The sequence below is a fragment of the Anopheles maculipalpis genome, chromosome 2RL, assembly GCF_943734695.1.
Source record: "Anopheles maculipalpis chromosome 2RL, idAnoMacuDA_375_x, whole genome shotgun sequence".
NCBI classification, from domain to species: Eukaryota; Metazoa; Arthropoda; class Insecta; order Diptera; family Culicidae; genus Anopheles; species Anopheles maculipalpis.
This window is the reverse complement of record NC_064871.1, coordinates 74114174-74138526: the sequence shown is the minus strand read 5'-3', so window position 1 is coordinate 74138526 and position 24353 is coordinate 74114174. Positions and strand designations below refer to the sequence as shown.

Genomic DNA, 24353 nt, shown 5'->3' with positions numbered 1-24353 from the left:
ATCTCAGTAAGCTTGAGCTTCAAAGGAAAAAAGGCGATAGTAGATTAATCATTAATCAGGGAACTATAAATAGTAAATACTAAAAATAAGTGGTTTTCTTTAGGATCGTATCGTTGTTTATGAGGAAATAAATGTTTCTTGTTGAACTTTTCACAACCATTCGGTAGCTACAAATATTCTTGTGTGCTTGGCTTTAAGAAAATCAAATTTCTATTGTTTAGTGTTAAGGCGATAACTAACGAGGCGACAAGGCGCTCACATTCGAGTATCTACATTTCGTGGAGCTCAGGATCGATAGTGATCGGGATTGAAGGATACATTCACCAACCAACATGATAACCAACATGCTCGCAAAAACACACAAAAGAAGGTTTTTGGCAATTTCTATATAAACACTGTAGAATATCTTCTTTTATTTTGGTTTTGGGATGCTTAACTCCACAGCATGCACAGTGGAGTTAAGATATGATTATTTTTGTAAGTTGTTATACGAGACCTGTGTCTGATGCAACTTACATTCACAGCCCATTTCGAAGTCATAATTTCTAAAGCATAAAAATTATCGGACTCATTCGGAAATTGACATCTGATTCCTATGATCTTACATGTTTGCGAACTCTCTATTGCGCGTTAGTGCGCAATCCAATCGAATATGCCTGCTGGAGTCCTATGTGTCCGGAGTCCTGCCGCTCAAATCTGGTCCACAGAACTTGAACAGATTCAGCGCTGCTTTACCTGAGTTGTGCTCAGACGCTTTTCGGGACATGCGCTCTCCCAAATGCCAACTTATGATGTCCGCCGACAAATGTTAGGCCTGGAATCATTCGAGAGCAGGCGGTTTCGACGGCAGGATTTATTTATTGGTTGTCTACTCCTCGGTGTCACTGACGAGCCATTTCTTCTTTCTCAAGTCTTCATGTATGTCCCTTCCTGCTCCTTACTCCCTCGTGCGTTCCTTACCGATCTTCCAATAGTACATTTCTCGTCTCTCTGCGGTTCTTCAATATCTTTTTCCAGGCTTTTGATTTCCTCCTCTTGTTAAACTCTTTCCATTCCCTTATCCTTTATCCAATCCTTATCCTTAACACCCTACACGCTAGTGGTTAAGTTAAGCTAAATATTATCAAACCTTGTAGGGCGGAACTTTTTTTAAATAAACAAATTAAATAAAAGTTATATTTGTGTGCACTACTGTGTGTACTTGTGAGGGCGGCCCGGTGCTAGACGCGATAATGGCGTCTTCACGTGACAGGACAAATTCAGGATTCAAATCTCACCCGGACCGTTCCACCGTAGTTGAGGACTGGCTATCCAAACACATGGTATCAATATACCATATGGTCTTTTATGAAATAAAATATATAATTATGTGGTTGGTCACAAGTTCACAATAAAAAAATAATTTTTATTGATTACAAATGGCACCACGCGATCCCACTTCCTATGTATGACAAAACTAGAACCGAAAATGAGGCGCTGAGCTCTATGTTCCCTATTCTTTTATACCTATCGCGAAGGGACAAATTATAATCAGGCATTCTTATCGTGGGGAACGGGCTGCTGGACGATCGCCAATCTGCAGAGGGGAGTTGGCTTCCGTTGAACTGTTGAAGGAGAATCGGACTCTCAGGAATGCATCTGTTTCCGTAGGGGAGAAGATTGTCCGTTGGCCGATGACTAACGCGATCGTTCCATTGGGGCTGGATTCTGACGCACGGATGATACTTGTTGAGACGTCCAACTTCCGTAGTGAAGAATTTGTTTCCGTTGATCGAAGCGAACGAACGTATGAGAATCAACGTTGACTACGCGTGTAACATGATTATATCGTACCTAGTAGATCGTTAAGCAAAGATCATGATGACAGACCTTAAAAGTGACATGAGCCGTTATATAACGAGGATGGCCTATCGGGACATAGTTTAATCAAAATATAGAAGTTGCTAATGAAAGTAACAAACGAGTAGGTTTAATTTACCTAGTTTGTTGAAAATTATATTAATTATTTATTTATTTATATATTTTTATTTATTTCAAACAACATTTGTTTGCGATTACGTCTGTACAAATCTGAAACAAAGCCTAAATCTGCCTTATATGTTTACTTACAAAATCAAACCTACGAAACAACACAATACACAAAAAAAAAGACACAATGAAAAATTAACAAAACATCGCAAAGACATAAGAACTTTGAATTGAAAACGAAATTAAATTAGAAAGAAAAGAAAGAAAGAAAGAGGTAAAATGAAAATCGAATAAGTAATAGAAAACAGGAAAATGGCGCTGACACAGTAGGAAAGGCTCCGACGTAGCGTAAAAAGGGCTTCGAGAAGGAATGGTTTTCCATTACAATTCCAATAGTACGACGAAGTAGCATTCTGGAAGGGAGATGGAAAGGATAGGTGAGCGGAGCTGTCAATTTCCCGCAGCAGCTCAACTGACCTGAATTATCATATCTGTTATATAAACTTTTGTTAAGTTTCATATATTTCATTGTGATTTGAGAATCGTCATGGCAGCCATTCGATAGCCGACGTGACGCAGTAGGTCGAAAATTCAGGAAGAAAAAGAGTAAGATTAAAAAAATATATTTCTCTTAGGACCTTTAAGATTCGCCTCTCAAAGGTATTTGGGTACATTTTGTATTGCAATTTTTGCTAAAAGGGCCCATAGTTACCATACGGTGACTGTTGCAGATGTGGTTCATTTATTGTTAGAGCTATTGAGATAGAAACTTTTATCTCTCTGTACAGGCTGCGCGGGGGGTTTTTTATAATACTTTGTATACTGGATAAGCATCTTAAGTACTTGACTAGAAGTACATCAGAGTCAAATATCTTTTTGTATTACTATAGTAATTTTTGTATAAGATTTAAAAGGGCTTTTCATTGTTAAACACAAACATCTAGGCACAGGCAGGGACACACAAAAGCTCGACCTTCAGTTTTTTTTTTCATTTTTTAAACTTTTGCCATGCTTAATTAAACACATTCAAGAGGCTTTTCGGTCGATGAAAATGCGATCGGTAAATGTGATAATTGAGACAAATTTGCACAAAATTATATCAATCAGCACCGAGGTTATGGTGGTACGAAAAGTTCAAAATCGAACATAATACCCGCAAACAAACAAGCGACAGGTTGTTTGAAGAATTTTTCCTTTCCAAAATTCGTCTAACACAAAGAATAGGTATGAGAATAGCACGTCAAAAAGGGAAAGTAGCGAGAATCATAGAACTAGGTTATGACTTAAAGTTGTAAAGTTGCCCAATCATGATGGTACAATTAGAAGACTAGAAGAGCCAAAAAATCCTCCACTTTAATCTAGTGTCTCGGAATGGCATAAAACGTTGCACGCGTTGCTGTTCCTCCTGGGGCGTGCGCGAAGGCTTATGACGTGAAGCATTTTTGTGTTGTTGGCCACCCTAAAGCTCTCATTTTTCCTCACATACATGCGTGCACTTGCTTGCCCGGCGGCTGATCGTGTTCCATCAAACGCACCCGAAGGTCGTTTCGTAGGTCACCTGCCTTTTCTTGGCATTGACATTGGGCCTACCCCATACATCGGATTGGATTTTGGAGGGTGCTTAATGTTTGTCCCCCACCTCCCCCTTTATGCTGGTTAATTTTTTTTCTATTCACCTCTTACTGCTTTTGTGCGTTCGCGCTAATGCTCAAACGATTGCGCACAGGCTGGGCAAATGTTTAGGAAGAGAATGCTCCAAGCTACGTTGGTCACAGCTCTAGGATTAGACGAGTGAATACGTAGAACGGCGTTCCGGCGACGGAACGAGGGTGGAAAAACCAAACTCCAAAAAAGGTTTGTTCACCTGCCCTGTCCCGCGATGCGATGGGTTGGGTAGGGGGCATCGGATCGTTCATTCTACGGGGCCGTGTGTAAAACGAAGTCTTGGAAGCCTCCACCCCGTGTAACAAGTAGCGAGCTGCACCCACTGAACATTTTGGGGAGGAAAAAGGAAGGCTCAGAGTTTCGATTTCAGTTCCACAACACGGAACACATTAAGAGAGACTGCCCGCTTCCACATAACGTGTTCTGTTTATGGAATTCTTCTTTGAGTGGTGCATTTTTATTACTATTCTTCCGGATTTGCTAAAATCTATTTGGCAGCACATAAAGATACGCTTAATTGCATTGTATGGAGTGTAAAAATTTTTTCGATGGTAGAATAATTACTCCTAAATTGTTACGTGGTTATTTTGTTGTTGCCAAATTCTTCTGCAACAGCCAAAAAAAAAAAATGTAGTTCAATCATCAGTGACCTACCGCCAGTAGCAAATCATCTAGCCGGGAAGGAACTACGAACAAAAAAAGGCAAATAGTTCACACCCCAACACTGGGCGGCACGAAAGAACTAGATTAAACCCTTCCCATGCACCCCTCCCGGTGTGTGTTTGTTACCACAGCTCTTGACAGCATTCTTGACGTTGATCACGAAATTACAAGCAGCTTGCAAGAAGCGAGTTTTGGAGCGATAGATTAATAGTGCATTTAAGGGGAGGGGGGGGGGGGGGGTAAGAACTAAAATCCACGCGAACAGATAACGCAAAAAACCCACAGTTCCGTGTGGAAATCGCGAAATGGCCTGAGGTTACAATGAGCCAAGCGTACATTGGTGGCGACCATAGATTGAGGGACTTTACCTTCTCGCTAAAAGATCACATTGATCGCTTTATGTCCGCTTTATAATTGTAATTAAAAGCTAAACTTTACAACGTCCGCTGATGATGGTTGAGAAAAACCTAATAAGCCTCAACGTAACGTTTGAATATGCAACACCTGTGATAAGGAAGCAGCGGTGCGAGAGAAGAAAGCAGCACGAAATTATTTAAATCAACGATCGCTTCAATACATCTTTGAAAGAAGTCCAATTTTTGTCTCTTAATGCTGTGCTCAGTGTTGCGTGTGTGGACACATATAAGTAAGAACCGTGTTACTTTTACTCCATAATTTGGCCACCCAACGATCGCCATTGTTTGATAAACCTTTCGCGCCCTCTCCAAAAGGCCCCAAACGGCACCAAAAGCTAAGAGTAATTGGGATCGGTTCAACGCTGTTGCTGTCTGCTGCATTATTTAGTGTGATTCTGAATTTTATACGCTCATGAAATGGAAATAATGTATCGGATTTTATTTTCGCACAGCAGTTTTTTTTTCTGTTTGCTCGCAACTGCCTGGTTGCTGGTTGTAATACGTATATAGGATGTGGTGAGGCATATTGAATTGAAATTGTTACAGTTACAAAGCCGCATGTTGACGCTTGTGTTTGTTTTTAATTTTATATGCGGATTAGTCGTGTTTTTGCTTCCGCTATAGGCGCTGTGTTAAACATGATTTTGTAATTAAATTGGTTCAAAATTGAATTATCCGTTTGAGTTGTGCCAATTCAACTTTTCTACGATTTCAGTAGCTCCTTTAGTGTATCCGAACTTGGAAATTGATACAACAAAATTCGTTTGATGAACAATATTAAGTAGTTTTTCTGCCATTTTTATTTTTTCAATTCATTTAAACACGCTATCGCTATAAATAATGTACATAAATTGTACATAACATATTTATAGCGTTTAGGAATTTCAAGACATTTCCTTTTCTATTTTCGTTATTCGCTAGAATTTGATCTTTATTATTTCCTGTATTGTGCACTGTTCTTTCGTCATTGTAGCCTTCACATTCTGCTAGGATATGTCTATTTGTTTATGTTTACACACAGTACTACAGGGCGGCCCAATGGTGTAGGCGACAGTGGCGCTACTCTTCAAACGGCAGGACTGGGGTTCAAATCCCATCTAAACCGTCGCCCCGTAGTGAGGACTGACTAACCAACTGTGGGCATCGGCGCAAGTCAAATAATAAGCCATTTCGATGGCCGTCGTGACCTTAGAGTTCACGCCAAGCCAAGAAGATGAAGAAGAAGACGTACATTTTATTGGATCTGATTTTGTTATCAGATGGCTTTGCGTTAATCGTGAGTGACCAATCCCTAAGTCCACTAATAATAGCTTGCTCATGATTGTTGAAATCATTTGGGTGGTATGGAGCCACTGATGTTTTAATGCAGTGATGTCAAACTCATTTTGGCTTGCGGGCCGGTTTGCTAACAAAAATGATCTTACGGGCTAAATATAAAAATATCACTTCTGTGTTGCAAAACCTGCCTAACTATTTACTTTGCATGCATCCAACCTGGACATTTTATGTGATTTAAAATAATAGTTACACACGGCATAGTTCATATCCCATTATATTTGGATATACTTAATATTTATGTACATAACACTCATGCAAAGACTTTCAAATTCCAAAAATATACATGTAAGATACAAGTATATGATCTAAGTTACTATGTTTCTTAGATGAACTTATTTCATTGCAAGTAATCATAGGAAGAAGTTAGTAAGAAAATTTAATTCAGTCGTATTATAGTATCAGTAACAGTAAAGAACTTCAAAAATTATATGTTTCCGTATGTAAATGTTTAACATTATAAATTTCCTGATTTTCCTGACACCTGCTTTCTCTTACCTTTTGAATATTACGTTTCATTGTGTGGGTGCAAGCAACTTTGAATACACTATAGAAATGGTTTTGTGATAATCTGGAACGCATTTTGTTTTTAGTATTATTCATTTCCGAATAAAGTTGTTCGCAAACATATGTTTTGTACCAAATATTGAAAATATCTTACCAGCTGGTTCAGATAAATGAGGATACTTTGGTACCAAATACGGGAAAAATTCATGCATGTCAAGTAAAATAAATTTCTCTTTAAGGTTCGTATCACTTTGCAAATCTATGAGTTCTGGTTGATATTTTTCAGGAACAATTGTGGGATCTATTTGGAACGGTGAACAAATAATACTGAACTCTACTTTTCCTTAGGTTTTTTTCTCTTTTCAGCTCTTTTCAAACTCTATTGTCAGCTCATTAATTTTCTCTATGTATAAATTTTTGTTCACATTAATGATATTCAGTGGTAATGTCCGAAGGTTCTTAAAATGCTACAAATACAAATTATTGTTCAATTTTTTTGGCTCGACCTCCATCCATTTTATCCGTAATCGATGTTCTCATTAAGCTTTTGCGGGCCGGATTCAAAGACCTCGCGGGACGGATGTTTGACATCTCTGTTTTAATGCATCGAAGCTTATTTTCTCTCGAATTTTACCATTCTTCTTGCCATACTTCTTTTATTCTTTTTTTCCGCCCATTTCATCATATCTTCCAGGGGGAGTTTTGCTGCTTTCGAACTTCGTTGGCTGCTTTGTCCGCTTCCAGCAAAACGTACTTTGAACGGAAGACGGAAGATTTTATAAGGCCTGGATGTAGGGGTACTTAGCACTTCCTCGTTCAAGGGTGGCCAAGACACAAGCGCTATCGGTGAATAGGTTCTGCGGCGATGATCATGGCAATGGCTTCTGCCGAAAAGATACTGGTATTATCAGTTAGTTTGATGTTATGATTTATCATTCCGCATCCTGCATTATTTCCAGCGACAGATCCATCAGGCATAGATGTGGTGATCATCTTTGCAGTAGGTCCCTGAAGATTTGTTGAACGACTGATGTAGTGGGGCCTCCTATTAGCTTGCGGATTTTCTTTTATTGATGATTTGGCCTTCTTTCTTTTCTTTTCTCTGTTTATCTGTTATAGGGCTTCTTCAGCCCAGTTGAAGAAGCTGGGCTTCTGTTCAGCTGAAGCTGAACAGCTTCATCAGCCCAGATTCAGATTCGACAACGCTAATTGTTTTTTATCAATGCTAGTAGTCGACCAATATTTCTTGTCTAAAATCATCACCCATCCGGATTTCTGAAGACTGAGGACCATATCTGGATACTTTTCCTTAATATCTGTTATTCACTGCTCCCTCAGTTTAAAGTCCCTTTCACTTCTCCCTCAGTCCCTCAATTTCCTTCTCACTCAGTTTAAATGGACCTAATCCCGGCTGAGCTAGGTTATGGATGCTGCCATGTATTCTTCTGTTATTCATACCCTTTCTGGTTCCAGGGGGTTAACGTGTCTTTGGAGCATCATACCGTGGAGATTTGGCACTCTCTGGGACGGATACTCCATTTCGTTGCCAACATTTTTACGTTGGGGCTGGCGGCCCCACCATCGGCAGAACGCTCGAGTCCTTAAAAAAGAGACTCCTATTTCGTTGCAGATCTGGGTGAAGATGTGTCTGGTTTTATTATGTTATTTTCTTTATTATTGTGCAATCCGCACGACAGGACCTGTGTTCAAATCACTTCCAGACCGTCATCCCATAGTGAGGACTGACTATCCAACTACTACGTGGTATCAGATAGTTTAAGAAGCCATTCGAAGGCTGGCGTGACCTAGTAGGTCGCTAAGCTATTAAAAGAGAGGCAGGATAATGTTTCTTACTTTATTCAGTCCATTTATCCAGTTGGACAGTCAATGTTTCCAATAGGTAGACCAGCTACGAACAAATATGTCGTGCCATACGATGTCTTTCGCAGACCGTTTACGAACTAAGAAGCGTTAGCTTGGTAGGGTGGATGTTGACTGCCAGATGACCAAGGAAGCAGGCGTAATCCAGACTAAGGATGCATCGGGTACTGAGTGAACGACACTGCAGTACACGGACTTTAAGGAAATATAATTTTTGAAGTCTTCACCCATGCTAAGTACGAGCCCTAGTAGATGATTGCCACGTGTGATCACTTCCTCAGTTTGCAAGTCAAAAATCAGCTTTGTATTAAGGACAACTCCAAGATCCTTGATGTGGGTAGTGTAGTAAGGAGTAGGTGTAATTATGCTGTAAGGATTCTCGAGATCTGAGGATCCGGAGATAATTCAATACATGGTTTTGTTTGGAAAATGTGACGCTTGATTTATTGATGTATTAAGCTAGAAAATCAGGGAGTGCAATTGCAAAGCCCCTTGGGAATAGAGATGATGTCATGGGGATTCCGTGCATCAAGGAGAATTTTCCTAAATGTATCTTATCATAATAGATTCTTCACTTTATTTTTGATGCAGAAACCAAAGCTCCAATTTGGGTAAATCTAAAACGCGGAAACCAATGCATAAAAAGAATAGAAAAGAATCCTTTAACTTCTCACATCGGCAAACCGTACAGTGATGAAAGCTCTGCGGGATGAATATTGTTTTCTGTTTTTGTAATCTTTCTTTGCTGCTCACAACCGTGCCCCAAACCTATTTGCCTTCCTAATTGTACGCACACATTGCTCAAAAGGGCTGCGTACATCATCTTCTTGAAAAAAAAAAAAAACCAGTGCTAATGATTGGCCAATTTACTTTTGCTACATTTTGGACGCCCAAAACTCAGCAAAAGAAAAAGGTAAACGACAACCCAGAGTACAGAATAATTATGGCTACCGTTTGCAAAAGGGTTTTGTCTCGGCCACCACACACAAGAGCATAATGACGTCCAAAAACGGCTGCTACCACCGGTCGGCGGATGCATACGCCAGTAAAAGCGGGCCAAAGAACGATGGTAGCAATTTGGTGTGACACCATTTCGGTGCCGTGTGTGAAGGTGTCTCGGGTGTGGGGCGAAACGCAACAGAAGTTTGCTCAAGTGATCGGCTCAAGTGCGCCTTATGCAACGTGCGCCCTGGCACAACCTGTGCGACCTAAGGTGAGTGCGTCGTTGGGCCGTATTAATCGCCGTTTCATCGCCCGATTCTCGGTTCGACTGGTGTTGGGCGGTTGATCGAATCTGGTCCGGCCACCGCGCTGAAAGAAAGGCACCGATTTATTAGGTGCAGCGGTAAACAATGTTTCATTGAAACAGTAACCACTCGGGGATACTTGGTCATGGTTTAAACCGTACCAGCGACACACAGAAATAAACACGCACTAAGCCGGATCCAATCATGTTATCCACTGTGAGATGCTGGCCCGTTACCGATGCTGAGCAAGAAAGTGGCGGCGCACATAAATCGGCACACTTGAGCGGGAACGGATACGGAAGCGTCCATTAATTCACCGCACGATGATGATAAATAAATCATTTTTCGCTTTCAATCCGCGAATTTCGGTATCTGACCCCCGGAGCAGGGCTGGCTTTTGTGGGCACGGGGGCACGGACGGTTTGTCTTCGTTTATTAGTCCGTTACCGCCCTGCTACACACGGCGTAATCAAGCAATTAGTTAATGTTGAGTATAATATTCTCCTTTAAATGCTCATTCGCGATGCGACCGTATGAGATGGGGGGGGGGACATGTATTGTCAATTGGCCCCGCTGAAGCCATCATACCAGCAACATGTGCTAGGTGCGCATAAATGGATTATTGATTCAACACAATCGCTTTCCATTTGAGGGTAGGAAGGTCTGACTAAATGATAAAAAAACGGCTGCCGGGAGGGATCGTTAGGCACTGTTTTGACGCAAAGCTGGTTTTGGGTCCATGGGTTATAAATTAGCGTTATCGTGATGTGCAGATCGTTTGCGAACCGCGTTTGGCGGATTTAATTTTCAGTTCGTTTTTTTTCTTTTTTATTTCACTTTATTGCGCTAGGAGCATAACCGTTAAATAAATAGGGGTGATTCATGGAGTTGGCTGGATGTTTTATAACTTTGTGTGTTTATGGAACAAATTAGCAATAAACAAACACCTTTTTTACATAAATAGTTGCTCTCCCCCTTAAGGGTTTAATCTTGCTGCCGCATCAGGAATTGAAAAGTATTTTTTGGTGATGCTTTTTGAGCCGTTTCGGATGTACATATGATCACACTGTCCGGGTGCATACTCTCAAGAGAGAGTTCGTTAAGCCAAGAAGAAGAAGATAATCAATCTGATATAAAAGTTCGATAGAACTTCTCTGATGCCTGTTGTTTGAAGTCTTTGTTCTGTTCAGTGTTGAGGTCGATGCTGGAACATTGCTCGGTGACCTGGTCCACGTCTGCAAGGATTCATATAGATAGAATAAAGTGGCGGTTGCACAGGACCTACACTAGATTTGACTTTCGGAAAATCATTGATGAAAGATCCTCTACCCTGCCCTGTTACCAAGCCTGTAGGACAGATGCCGGCTGCTTTAAGATCGTCGTTTCATCGTCCAATCCTCATTTGTTGCCGCACTTCTGCTTGATTGCATCGATGCCCCAGCTTTACTCTGCAATATCTCACTGTATGTTCCCTCCCATTCCTTTCGTAACCATCCGCCAATTTATGTTAATATACGTCGCACTGCAGTGGGCCTTAAAGATAGCCTCCTTATTGCCATCAAAATGTTCAGCTACTCGTCCAATCATTTTGATTTTAAAATATCCCTCCCTGCTTTTCAATCCCAGTTGATACACACTTCATAATTTCTCATAAAATATTTGGCCGGGATCTCATCTTTGTCCATCAACAAATTGAATATCCTGACGAGAAGGTGTCATTACAGTGTTTGAATCTATGGTGATTTGTTGCAGGTCAATACAGTGCACTGGAGTGCTGCTAGACGCGCGAGAAACGGCGATAGGATCGGGGACATATGAGGAGAAAACGTCAGAGAGTCTCCTTGCGAAGGTTTTGCATATCTCATGGTCGGTGTTTGCTATAGAGTCTTTGCAGTGCAGCGAGGAAGGTTCCGCGTTGTTTCTTTGCCGTGACGTTACGAATGACCAGAAGCCTGTGGATCGTCTTCTAAGGCTTCTCTGGACACGCGAAATGTAGCGGTCGTAAAGTAACCTGCTGTATGCCCGATAACAGCGTAGTGCAAGACGCGCTGCTTGACAGCTGAGGGCGTTGGGGTGACGTTGTTGGACTTTTACAGCATTTCGCCTACGTCTTTTTAGTTCTTGTAAAGTACTGTTTGACGACGCTGGATTGCGCGGAGGTCCAAACCGCGGAACAGTGTCGTGTAGAATTTGCAGAAGTTTTGCGTTGAAGGTATCAACAGCCTCGTCGATTGTGATGTCTCTGTTTTCAAGAAATTCCCAATCAGTGTAAGAAATAGCCCGATTTATGCTGTCGAAATTTTTTCGCCTGAAATTCAAACGTTGAGTTGGGCCAGGGATTGTACGTGTGCTCGATGGATAAGCAGAATGAACGGAAACTCGAATCGGTTTCAAACTCGAATATTATTTCAAGAATACACCAATTACCTGGGCAGAGTAATGCAAGGTGCCGGTAAACTTGGTTAATTGGTCTCTCTTGGTGTAATTTCAAACGTTTGTTAGATAATAACAGATAGATACTAATCTGAAACCAATCAATGCAATAATTAGTCTAGCATCTGTTCGAAACGTTCCTCCGCATCAAAGACTTGAATTTAGAAGGGATTCTTAAACTATCGATCAATTTAAAACGTATAAAAAAGCATAGGCCCAGACAAGAGAAATAAAATATAGCGATTTCACAATGATCGATTTGATTCACAGGCAAGTGGTATGTTATTATTAATGACTGTTTTGTATTGTGTGTAAATCATGTGTAGCGTGTGATCCAGGTCATTAATTACGATCAATTAAAGAATGTGGATGGTAGGTGCGAATCGGCAAAGATTTTAATAGAGTTTGACATCATGTGAAATAGATATCCTGCTGCTAGTGTATTGAGAAATCAACAAAACAAAACCTTAAAACGCTGAAAAATTGCCAGTCAACGATCCAACAACGATGCGGCAACCTTCCACTAAGGTCTGCAGATGTTTGTGCTTAGCGTTGACACTCGTTCAAGATCATTAGACGCTAGTCGCCGAAAACGTGTTCAAGAAAAAAAATGGTGGCTATGATTGAAGTTCAAGTTTAATGCGTCAGCGTAGCTGTCAACGGTGCACACACCCCGAAAAAAGGCGATCGCACGCTGGAAGCTACCAAGCAATGTCAACAGTCAGATCGACTCACGATCGCCACGGAACAGCGCACCAACTAACCGATGAATGATGATGATTGATAAAGCAAAACAAAAGAGGGAAAAAAACTGAAAAAAACCGAAATAGAAAGACCTTGCCTTTCGACCCCCGGTTGGGAAACGAACCGCAGCCATAACCGTGCCTACAGAACCAAAAGTTCTGTAACAATTTCCTTCTGAGATTCGTCCATCCACCATCGCCCATCCCAACATGATCGGCTGGCGCGCAGATTAATGAATCGTAAACGAGGATAGATCACTTCACCGTTTACCAGCATCCGGACATTCACTTGATCTTACCCCATCGAGCAAGTGCAGATAAAACCAATGACCACCTGCGCAGGTCTTTTTTTTTTTTTTGGTGTGAACTGTACATGAGTAGCTTGAGACGTTCAGAAATCGTGAGTAGTTCCGGCAAAATCAGCTTCTCATAAAAGGCAGGTGGATCTGTTTTGAGCATCTGGCTGCAAAAGATCTCAGGGTTACTGAGGCGATAAAAGCAAGGTACTATAAAACTGGTCAGATTCATATGTCGAATTTTTGCACCAGTCTACACGATAGTGTGATATAGGTGCGACCTTGCTTAACCGATCGCGACGCCATTTTAATCGTTTACCGTTCGGTGCATACGAAGCCAGCCGCCTTGATGCATCGTGGTCACTAGTCGTTGGACTAGTGACCACGATCTAAGCCGTAAAGCGATAAAAATCCAGACGGGTGCCTTAGCGCTGCATGGTCTGTGTGTAGGCTTAGTTCGCTGCTAGTCGATTGACCTCTAAAAGCAAACTGTATCACCAAAGAACTGGGTTTGGGATTGCTTACTTAACACTGGTTGAGTGTGAGTGTCCGTGTGGTTTAGCTCGACGCTATAGATGATCGTGATTTATGGTGTTATAAATGCGTGTTTGAGGTTTTTCGAATTATTCCCATACAGTTGGTTGGGAATGTGCTGATCATGAAATGAATTGCCTGAGGTAACTTGATATGGTGTCTACCCGTGCTCTTTGGATGTTAACCTGATTTGTAATGGAAAATTAATCATGTTTACTCTCTTCATGTTCGATTAGAATTTTAACTAATTTTCGAAGTCGGCGAAAGTGATGGAAGTTGTTGTAGTGTGATGTTGTTTGTAATCCTCTCGCTCGTCTTGAATTAACGACCTCTAAGGTCACCCTGCCATCAAATGGCTTACTAGACTTACCGATACCACGTAGTTGGGTAGTCAGTCCTCACTACGGGATGGGGTTTGAACCCTGGTCCTGCCGTTTGAAGACCGGCGCCAATGTTGCCTACATCAGCGGGCAAAGTATCGCTTATTTAATAAGCCAACTCATCTGTAATCTACCTAGACTAGTTTTGTGTGCACTGAAAAAGATTGATAAGATCTCAGCTCGGTATAAGGCTGCAGTCCTCCATCCTGCAGCAAATCTTCGTCAGCATCACGTGCCCCAGCCAACGTATCCTTGCGGATTTGACTACCATCATGATATCAGCACCGCCAAACAGCTCAGCTAGTTCGTGGTTCATTCTCCTTTGCCACACGCCCTGCTCAAACACACCACCAAAGATAGTCCTTAACACCCACCGTTCGAAAATGGCGAGTGCATTGGCGTCCTCCGTTAGCATAGTCCAGGACTCATACTCAGTGGCGGGTTTAACGGTAAGCGTTGTGAACGACCCACGGGGGCCTAGAGCTGGTAAGGGGTCTCGAATCCACAAGAACCTTCCTCCAACGCAGTAGATTCAACGTGATAGGGGCAACCAACTTCCATTCCGCTTAGGGCCTCCATGGAGCATAATCCGCCAATACTCGTACCGGTAGAAGACTACCAGACGTATCAAGGTGCGTTATATAGTGAATTTCGTGTTTTGTTGGAGTATTCTGGATCGCAGGAGTTTGTGGAGTCCGTAGTAAGTACGATTCCCCTGAACAATGCGCCTTCGGATTTCGCTGCTTACGTTGTTGTCCGAAGTTACGATCGTATCAAGGTAGCAGAATTCCTCTAGCATCTGCTCCCGAGTCGGGCAGAGAGAGAGAGCAAGTCACAGTCTGTGACTAGAATAGAGGGCGGTGCACAGATCAGGAATTCGTTAGCCTTCTGAACTCTATAGCCTAATCGTAGGGCGTTGGGAACTTTTTATGTTCCTAATTCTTAACTAGCTAGTGTCTTTGAACAGTAAACGGATGATATCCTATGCTGTAATCTTCACGACAGTTCCTTGTCACTGGCATCCCCAATCTGCCCTAAACAGTTGCATAAATCGATTATTTTCAAAACTCTCTTTTTTAGTTACGCTCTTACGCTGCGATACCATCAACCTATCGTTCACACATAACGCCCACCAAAACACCTTGCCACACGCTGATCCACGACCGCAAGATCATTTACATTGATCTCATTCCACCGCCCTGCACCGTACGTATTAAAACTCACAGGTCTCGTGACACGGACGAGTGCTTCCGAGTTGGCTGACCCGCGCAAAGTTCACCACAGCACCGTGTGGGTACTTGCACCGCCAAAAATAACCTCTCGTTGGTGGTTTTTATGCCCCATTCGCCACAGCTAGCCGGCGATTATATGACTTTACACGTGCGCTTGCCCGGGTGAATGTTGCAACTTTCATGTGCGGAGTGGTCGAGAGTGATAAATGGACAGGTGGTGGCTGTTTTTTTTTGCCGTCGAGGAGTGCACCATTTCACAATCTCCGCCAAACGACGAAGACGGATCGTCATTCTGTGTCCTGTGTGTGTGTGTGTGTGTTTTTTTTTAATCTCTGACAAACCGACCATCGGTTTAGCCTATCGCTGGCGCTACACTTCTTGAGATTTTGGAGAGTTAAAGTATGCTTTAAACGCTGTTTCTTCATATGGTTTAGAACGGAAAAGAGGTCTAATAGGCACTGCAACATAAGGTGCTTTCTGGTGGTTGTTTGTGCCTGTTTGCGGAACAACGAAACGGCAGAACACATGAAGTGTTTGGCACTTGCAAATTGGTCTGTGCCAATGTTCTCCGACAAGATGCTAACAAGCGTAGTGCAAACAATTAGTAGCATGACTTGCTTTTGATTTTCTGTCAGTTTTTGCATTGTGTTAACTTCCATCTATACTAAAAAAAGGTTCAAGTCTAAAGTCTTAAAAGTTCAAATGGTATAATGGTATTCCAAGAAAATTTTATTCCTAAAATTAATCTACAGAAACGGACTAAGACGAACGTTCGACAGCTACAGAAAGTATCGAAAACAGCAAAACACACATGACACGATCGCATAATAAGACATAAAAACCAACGCGCACAACAATTTCAAACGGTTGTTATGAGCATTTTGCGCAATCTCGTTGAGCAAACAGTAAGTCCGGTGAATAGCGTACGCTAGACAGTCAGCTGTCGGAACCGTCGCAGTCTTCCGTCCGTTCCGCGACACTTACCAGAGTGGTCAATTGCGGTTAACTCTTCAGCTGAGCTGGTACGTTTGCACGTATTGAACCGCTCAATCAGGCGAGTTATGATTGGCAGGCCCATCTTCCGTCACTTGCTGCAATGGTCCGGGGTATGGAGCTGCAAAGTCATCACCAGTGTGATGCTCGCATCAGATGTCACGCACGCAGTACGATCGGAGTCTGGCCAGCGATAATCATCGGTTGACACAGGTGTGAACAAACACAACCGTACCGACAACTTTCCCCGGCGGCCACCATATTCAAACGGCAATGTTTTATGAGACGTAGAGCACTAGAGCCAATGAAAAGCACTAATGTGATAGCTTGGACTCTGTTCCGTATCGTTATGGTAGCGACTTTCCTATCCTTTTTTAATACACTCCCGGTGGAATTTTGAGTTTTTTTTTACGATGGCAATTCTGTCGGTTCGCGAAATTATATGTGCTACACGCGTGTGTGCCCTGGGGGAAACGGCGAAGCGGGAGAAGGTGTATAAAGCTTGGAAGCCCCAATTAATTGAAGGCCATTGCGGTTGTTTATTGAGCATTACTTACCTGACCACGGTTACGGTGAGGTTCGGTGCTTTTCGCGCATCGAAATCACCTGCTCTCCAATTTCACCATCAACTCGTGCGCCGAACTTGATCCCAACACTAGACAAATGGTGATGTGGTATGGTCGTGTCATTTCTTTCCTGGGAGTACGTGTGTGCGTGATGTGTGTGCTACTGGTATCAGCAATTGAATTGATGCTATAAACTTATTGCTTACAGTATTTCTTATCGTTTCTATCGTCATCGAATATTAATTATCGAAATGGTAACTGCCGGTGATTTTTCTTTTTCGATGATGCACAAGAAAACCACTTTTTAGGGAGTGTGATTTTCTGTCCAAGCTGTCAAGATTTAGCTTCCTCTTGAGTGACATTTTGCGCTGGTCATGCAAACTTCACATTAATGTTGGTAATGAAAAACAAATCTCATGCGAATGTTTGACGGTCATTAGTGTATTAGGTTTTCGATGCGAGTTTGTATAAATGTCAAAACTGTCATTTCTGGACGAATGGAGGGATGAGTAGTTAATGCACGAGTCGACGAGCAAAAGGCAACAATGTTGGTACTCTGAAGTATTATCGGTCCTTGGGTTTTGTAGTAACCGCGCTAGTCTTTCACACTGCAGGACCGGCACGGGTATCAGATCCCATTCCTGCAGCTCCTTGGCTGGCATGAAAACAGTTCTTATTAAATCGTTGAGAAGATCTATGTAGATCTTGTTAACAGTCTTAGCTTATTTATTTATATATTTTTGTATTTATTTATTTATTTAATGAAATTTTATGTATTTAATGAAATAAATAAATATTGACAAACATCAACTGTTTACCGTTGATATACGTCAACTGTTTACCGTTGATATACGTCAACTGTTCGACAGAAAAGATCGTCAATGTGTAGTTCTGTAGTTTACTGATTATTTTGTTGTGTTATTTAAAGTCCGTTAGTCCAAGTGTCTGTTTAATTGAATTGGTTACTGCTCTTCTTGTGTTGGGCCAATTCCGAACAATTTGAGTGGATTATTAGTGTGAGATATTACAAATTTTCTAATCATTGTATCACCGTTCCTGTTGTATCCATACGCAATAGCCTGTGGAGACATGTTGCCGACAACAATTTTCACACAAATGACCGTGGAGAGCTGGCTGCTTCATTCTATTTCCTTCTACGTTAACATCGCCAAAAGGCTGAGCTGTTGAGGGGTTAAATTTTTTGGGTGAGATGGAGGGTGGTTTCTTTCAACGGTGCCCTAACACGAACGTCAGGGGCCCAGGGGCCCCTACAACGGGGGAAGGCCCCTTACACGAGGCAACTGTCGGACAACCTTGGCAAATCAGCGAGGCCCAGCTCATCGACTTCAACACCAACTCATCACAACATCCATAAAAAAGGACCTGTCTCTGTGTCCTGATCGTAAGTGGGCATGTTGTCGATCTAAAAACCTCCCAAAACATCTCAGCAAGGATTTGGAAATTTTGGGCAAACCTCCTTGGAATAGTTTTATCCAATGTGTGTCTAAGACGGAGTAGCAACTATTTGCTTAAGCTTAGAAATAGCTTAAAGAGTAGATTTTTTAAAGACAACCATGGCCAAGCATTCAGCCATATTGCTAGCGGAAATTCGGGCAAGTATTCCACTCATACGGGGCAACTTGCCCCGCCACATAAATGAAATAATTAAAATTTATAAAAAAAAATAAAATCAGGGTAAGTTTGGTCCGACAATTTCTCTTATTTCGTGCGGTTAAAAAATGTTATCGGTGAAGCTTACCATTCCTGAGCGGTTCGTGTCTCCGAATCCGCTTATAAGTACACACCATTTTGCTTTACTATGAACTAATACGTATCAGATTCTGGAATAGGATTCCTAGTCGAGGATGAGAACATCAATATTTTCTTTTATTTATAACTCAACACTCAATTAAATCATTGACCGACCTATCTCGGCCCAGGAATTCCTTCGTTTTCCACACCAACTTTTCCTGTCTCGCTGGCAGAGCATGTGGTAGGCGGATTAACTCGGGCGTTTCCTTTACTCGATCTTTCCGCAAGAGTCCCTGCGGCCTTGGTTCGATGGGCTCTCTGTAGACCGGGAGTTCTTACGAATGATGTCTCGACTGATGTCGAATCATTTTGCGTTGAATGCTCATCTACAGCGTATAACTCCGGCTCAGACAAAAGTGTGTGGCTGCGGTGACGGATTCCACGATGTGGATCACCTTTTGTGGTCCTGCCTAGAATTTGATGCCGCAAGACCCTTGAGCGCATTGGAGCATATTGGCAGACGGCCGGGTAAAGAAATTAGAGAAGTTCTGGCTATCCGTGGCCTCCTCTACATGAGGATCATTTACCGATTCGCCAGAGACAACGGTTTTATCCTATGATTCCAAATCCCCAACATCCTTCCAATCCGACAATGCCTTTCTGTTACAAAAGGGACGTAGTTCAGGTCAGATTGCGAGGGATGCTGAGCCTCAACCTTTGGAAGCATTCTCATTATGCGGCGTCGCGCTCTAAGGTCTGCTACCTCTGCTGGTAGTGGCAGCCTTCTCCTGCGCCCTAATCGCACGGTCTTCGGTGATGGATACCCACCTCGGTTACGTTGGGGGATAGGTGATATTGGTGGATGCTATGGGGAGACCGTCCAGCTTTAACAAAATGAGTTTGGCAGCTTTGGCGCTGGATTCGTGAGCAATTGATGGGTTCTGCCTTGAGAGTAACAAAGTCGCTCTTAAAGCTGCGGGATAGGACTTGCCGATCATTCTTCAATCCGATGCTGAACTGGTCGAGCTTTGAATGTCACTGCTGAACTGCACTGCAGCACATTGCACACAGGCGAATCCATGTTTGTGCTGTTCAAATAACTCTGCTTGTTTTGTTACAGTCCAGACCCGAATACCCGGGATAAAGCAAAGAAAAAAAAAACAGAGACTAAATGCCCGAATAATCTTGTTTATTTACATAGTCATCACATGTGTTTTTGACAATACGGCGCAAGCGTCATACTTAAAATAAATAAATAAAATAAATAAAAAATTTGGAAGGAAAAAATGACTATGTGTAGAATATACTAGCCTTTGTACAACTGCACGCCCTTATCAGATTCCAATTAATAAACTTCTTTATCAGTAATAAGAAATACATCTTAAACGAATTGAAATTCATTCCAGAATTCTCCAACCCAGAATCCCAGAGATTCATCCCAGAAAAGAGTACAAATCTTGATGTTGAAAATATATTATAAAACACATTCAAAACATCATGGACCAAACTCGAACGAACCACCAAAAATTCTCCACCACCGATGATCATACGACAATAGCAAACGCTAGAAAGTGATCGGTATGCAATGTGAATCCCTTTTCCTACTGAAATTCGCATTTGGTTCGCTTTTTCCCTTGTGCCATAACACTCTCCAACACCGACTGAGGGGGTGGTGGTTTTCCTGGAGCTGCGAGAAATGCGTTCAATAATTTTTTGCACAAAACTACCCATCGTCCACATCGGTTCTCCAGCTCTTCAACATGCCCACACAAAAACCAGGACATATCGTGCACGAACGTGTGTAATAAAAGCTTAGTCTCAATTTCGAAACACTGGACCGCATTTCGACCACATCTGTACACTACACACTCGCTCGCATCGGTCGATCATCAAGTGCCGTCTGTGTCGGACGGTGGACGGTCGCCAAAAACCCCGCAACTGGAACAGTTTTCGGTCGTTAGATCATCGAAGCAGTAACCGACCGAGTGAGCTATGCCTAGGTCCAAAGCATAGTGGTGACCCGGTCGGCTACTTCAACCATCCCACGGTCCCATCCTTCCCTTCTCTCCCTTCCCTTCAAACCCTGTGCCCCATCCACACGATCTGCTGTGCGGGTGTGTGCGTCATATTGTTCGAGTTTCTTTCTTTCACTTGTTGCGCAGACGTGCTTACCACCGTTCCGCACTAAAGGCCGGCGAGCTCTCGCCAAAGACAGGGAGACAGGGAGAAAGGCAGACTGAAGTGTGCGGGACTCCTTTCACCCACGAATCGTCACCGTCACCTTGCGCGCGGCCAGTTCGCCGAGACGCATTTTCGGAGATCGATGTATTTATTTTCCACCACTTTTCACACCCACCATGCGGCTCCATCCACAGCTTTACTGCGGGCAGTTCACAGTTGGATGCGTTTAGGAGTTTACTTTGGTGGATGTTTAGGTGCGTGCCGGGTGGGTAAAAACGCCCAAGAAGCATAGAAGAAAGAAAATATTGGAAAAGGAAGCAAAAGCTTAAATCCGATTGTCATCGATATGCCGGTGCGTACGGCATTGGCAAACGATTGCGAAGTGCATCGTCACATTTGACTGAACTGACCGTTGTTCGATCGCCGCTGGATGGTACCGATGGCAGGAGAGGCTAATCTTTTGTTGAACAAAAAAAAAAAAAAACACCTTGCATCACATGCCAGTGCGCGTCACGTATCGGTTGGGGGAGCGTAGACAAAATGGTCCCTACGATTGTCACTCGTCGTGGTTCGGCGGAAAAACATTGCGTCGGAACATGGTTATGCTGTCCAATTTATGCCATTTTTAATATTGAAGGGCTACCAATAAAATGGAAAAAATAGCGGACATCTTCTTGTTTCACATAACCAGCAAACACAGCGTCGCTTCGATGGTGGTCCATTCAATCGCGATTTGGTTGTGCATTCGGCCAACGTCGGTAAGCTGAGTGTGAGCAGCGGAGAGGCGAGAAATGCAATTGAATTTATAGTTGACGGTGCGAAATTAGCTTCACAAGGGCATATCAATTTCCAACCAAGTGCAATCCACCGTGGTAGGAGCTTGACAAAAGCTAGAGCTGGCGACAAAAAGTCGCTATGGCCATTCGCACTCGTTAACCGCAGGACGACGATCGTGCGGAGACGCCTCGTTGAGCGTTAAGATTGTGCTGATCGTAAACACAATTAAAAGGTAATGGATTCGCGTAAATCCACCCAAAAGCTCGACGATGCATGGATGTTCTTTCCCTCTCGCGCACCAATACCTTCAATTGCACCTTCATGATCTAACATGCACTGTCGAGTGTGATGTCGCAAAAACCTTGCGTACTTGGGTGGTGGGCTTTGTTCTTTCTTTTTCGAGAATACCTCACAAACCTTGGGGTTGGGGATGGACTTTCGTTAAAATATGTTGCTAGCATTCTTTGCACGCGTCTTCAGGGTCGGGTGAGCTTAATATTTCGCGAACGGGGAGAATGACCGTGTCGAATATGCGTAGTGTGAAAATTTTCTCTCGCACTTTTCCGCACCGCTCCATGAACGACACCCAGAAGACCCGACCGACCAGACCGGAGAGAGATAGAGAGGGTGAAAATTAATTTCGACCGATCATTATTATTCACTTGAAGGTGTTGCAGTTATGGGGGTGACTTAAAAATAGTTTGCACTTTTAATTAGCATTAATTTTCATGAGAATAAGAGCGAAACTCCTTCACATTCTTTCGCAAATTAACTGCAAGGAGGTGTTTTATGAGTGCATACGCATGGAAAGTGCGGATTCACACGGGTTTAGTATCTTCGTAGGTTTATGGTATTCATTTTAATGACTGTTGATATACTATTTGACATCTGATTATTAGGATCGATCACACCGCAACCAAAGTTGAGGTTAAGTTTTTCTGGGTTGATTCAGATATTTCTTTATTTGAAGGAAAGACGTTGTTACGCCAAGTCGTGAATTCGTAGTTAAATAAATTTCCTTTGCTTTGTATGTTCTCTTATTTGTTTCAGTGATGGGTAAATCCTCATTTTTGTGAAGTCTGGCAGCTTTGCTGTTGGCGGAATGCCGGAGTCAGATGCTACTGTAGCTTCACAAGCTGTAGCTTACCCTCCAAGTAGGATATAAGTTGAATAAGTTGCAAAGCTAGATATTAGATTAGTTTTGAAGGCATACAGCCTGGCTGTCATTACGAAAAAAAAATCCTTATTTTTCCCGAAGTTGGATTAATCTGACACTGAGGCATTCCGGAATTTACTCCGGAGTTACTCCAAAGTAATTATTCCGGTTTAATCCTGATTTAACTCCGGATTACTCCGGTGTAAACTCATTACTCCGGAGATTACTACAGATTTTTCCGGAGTACTCTTCGGTTTTTATGCGTCGGAATCGGATTGGATTCATTAGTCCACTCCGGAGTTCCCACAGCTAATTTGTTCCACCTAAATTCACAGTGTCGATTGCATTAAGCTGGGGAGAGCTGCTATTTTTTTTTTTTTTCGTTTATTTACAGAGGCTTTGAGTCTTAGATACTACATTCGCCTCTCTAAGCTGCTATTATTGGTTATGTTCATAAATTGCTCAAGACTGCTTGCTCATTTTCAGCAATTCATAGTCATGCAGGATTTTCTCTAATTTTCTAGAATTTTTTTTCTTCTTGTTAGCCTGCTCTAGATGACGTAGCCACGCCTCCAATCCGTTTCCAGGTCTGGGGCTTTAGTCCTACATCGGTCGGTCGGACTCAGTCTAGGGCTGTAATCCTTCATCCATGGTTGCATTCGATCTCCGACAGATTTCACTCCACTTGATCCAGCCAACGAGCTCGCTCTGCTGCTCTACGCCTATACGTGCCGAACGGGTCGCTAACGAGCGGCTTCCTGGTGGAGCATGAGTCCGACATTCTCTTCACGGGCCCCAGTCACCGTATTCTTCCGGTCAGCACCACCGAACAGCTCAGCTAGCTCGTGCTTCATTCTCCATCGCCACACGCCCTGCTCGCACACACCGTCAAAGATAGTCCTTATCACCCGCCGTTCGAAAATGGCGAGTGCATTGGCGTTTTCTGTCAGCATAGTCCAGAACTCATACACCTAGAGGACCAACGGACGTATCAAGGTGCGGTAAATCGTTAATTTTATGTGTTATTGGAGTCTTGAGGATCGCAGGAGTTTGTGGAGTCCTTAGTAGGCACGATTTGCATGAACAATTCGCTTTTGGATTTCGCTACTTATCCTTTCTCTCGACTCCTTTCTCACCTCGAGATCGTTGCCTTCAACTGATACTATGATTCCGAGTCGGCCGCTATCATGGTAAGAGCTTCCGGCAAGCTGACATTTGGTCTTCGTCGCATCGATCCTCAATTCAATTCTATTAGTTTCGAACTACTTATCAATTTCAGGTATTGTTAGCATGCTATGTATCAAGATTTATTAGAGTTTTTTTCGTTTTGGTGTATTAGTAGGACCGAGCTGGTAGTGGTGCTGGTAGTCATCCGGCAGGATCGGGGATGAAATCCATTCTGGACTTCCTTCCCGTACGTTGGGCTGACTATTCTGCTACGAGCAAAAGAAAGTCAAGGAAAACCAGTAATGACAAACAGAGATCTCTCGAGATTGAAGAGCCAAAAGTGAGTTTAATTTTTATTTTTTATATTTTATGTCGACCAAAAGTTTATGACAGTAAGTGATATTTTTATAAATCCAGTTTGCATATTAATATACTAACTAAAGCATGTGTAGCAAGAGTCT

The 24353-nt window shown here is 42.6% G+C and overlaps 2 protein-coding genes across 5 annotated transcripts in view; one reads left to right on the top strand and one right to left on the bottom strand.

Moving 5' to 3' along the window:
* The window catches only part of LOC126556339 (integumentary mucin C.1-like), a 521191-nt gene that overhangs the window by 22421 nt on the left and 474417 nt on the right, over positions 1-24353 (bottom strand). The window lies entirely within an intron of this gene.
* LOC126556512 (peroxidase-like) overlaps positions 1-24353 on the top strand; it is a 201458-nt gene that overhangs the window by 146223 nt on the left and 30882 nt on the right. The gene's annotated exons all lie outside the window — the stretch shown is intronic.